Source organism: Cynara cardunculus, unplaced genomic scaffold, assembly GCF_001531365.2.
Source record: "Cynara cardunculus var. scolymus isolate 2C unplaced genomic scaffold, CcrdV1 Un_Scaffold_2427, whole genome shotgun sequence".
Taxonomy (NCBI): domain Eukaryota; kingdom Viridiplantae; phylum Streptophyta; class Magnoliopsida; order Asterales; family Asteraceae; genus Cynara; species Cynara cardunculus.
The window spans coordinates 34572-35954 of record NW_020201088.1 but is presented as its reverse complement, the minus strand read 5'-3'; the positions used below and the strand labels follow the sequence as shown (position 1 = coordinate 35954).

Here is a 1383-nt window from a genome sequence, read left to right as displayed (position 1 = left end):
GCATGGTATAGTAATGGTCAAACCGCAGGATACAAAACCACATACGCTCGTGATAATTATTCTTTAGTATTTGCTACTGTAAAGGTACACCATGTTTTTTTTAAGTTTACATGCATAGGGAAGATATTTGTTGTGTTAAAATAAACTGAAATTTTGTCATTTACCATTAATTGTGTAGGGAGCGGGTCATACAGCTCCGGAGTTCAAACCAGAAGAATGTTTTCAGATGGTTAAGAGGTGGTTTGCTAATAAACCTATCTAAACCAACAATTTAGTGTTCTCTAAATGAGATATTCAAGATTCATTCTAGGGTTTGTTTGGGCTTTAGATTAGCTTTTTTTATTGCACGATTCGTTGGTCATCCAATAGTGAAGGTGATCTTGTAGTATTTATTTTGTTTCGGTGTTATAATTTGTTACAGATGCATTAATAATATTTGATTGATTTCAATAAATTGAGAAATAAGAAATTGTTATATTGAATTTATGGTAAAGGATAAATCTAGATCATGAAATAGTACCTCTCCAAAACCTAAATGTACATCATATGTATAGATATATAACTACACACACACACACACACACACACACACACATACATACCCGATTGTTTTTTAAGCACTTAAATAGTGTTAACTATGCATAGTCATATTAGCCAATCAAATGTCTTAATTGTTTTTGGTTTAATAACTCGCCTAAGTTAAGTAATAGGGGTATTTTTTTTTTAATTTTAGTCGGTTAGATATTCATAACCCAGGGGATGGGTTACAACAATCCTCAAAAATAGCTTATTTGGTCGAGATCTTTCATTGCAAATTCCATACTTAGATGGGATGTAATAGTGTAGCGAAGAGCATCTGAAGATGTTGTCAGGATAATGTCATCCACATAGAGAAGAAGATAGRCCATTTTCAATCTCCATTTAAAGATGAACTAGGAATGGTTGGATGTGCTATGAATGAACCCAAAGGTAGCTAGAAACTCGGCAAACCTTTGGTACCAAGCCTGGGGGGCCTGTTTAAGACCGTATAAAGATTTATTCAATAGACAAACGTGGGAAGGATAATCGGGATTGCGGAACCCCAATGGTTGATGAATTTATACAGTCTCCTTAAGTTCTCCATGCAAGAATGCATTTTCTACATCAAATTGGTGAATGGAACAATCTTTCAAAAGATCTAACAAAAGTATTGTCTGTATTGTAGTTGGTTTTACGACTGGACTAAAYGTGTCRCCACAATCCATGCCTACCTGTTRTGTCTTGCCATCACCTACAAGACGGGCTTTATGCCTCTCAAATAAACCATCAGGTTTYTCCTTATGAGAAAAAAATCCACATAGACCGAATAACATTAACATTACATGGTTTAGGGACTAATTACCA

At 34.6% G+C, this 1383-nt stretch overlaps 1 protein-coding gene and 1 long non-coding RNA gene across 2 annotated transcripts in view; both read left to right on the top strand.

Moving 5' to 3' along the window:
- LOC112503035 (serine carboxypeptidase-like 18) overlaps positions 1-1383 on the top strand; it is a gene marked incomplete at its 3' end in the record, with an annotated part of 46541 nt that overhangs the window by 10662 nt on the left and 34496 nt on the right. The gene's annotated exons all lie outside the window — the stretch shown is intronic.
- LOC112503036 lies at positions 7-463 on the top strand. Its single transcript, XR_003067826.1, has 2 exons — positions 7-84; positions 179-463. It is a non-coding gene; the product is annotated as an uncharacterized LOC112503036 (long non-coding RNA).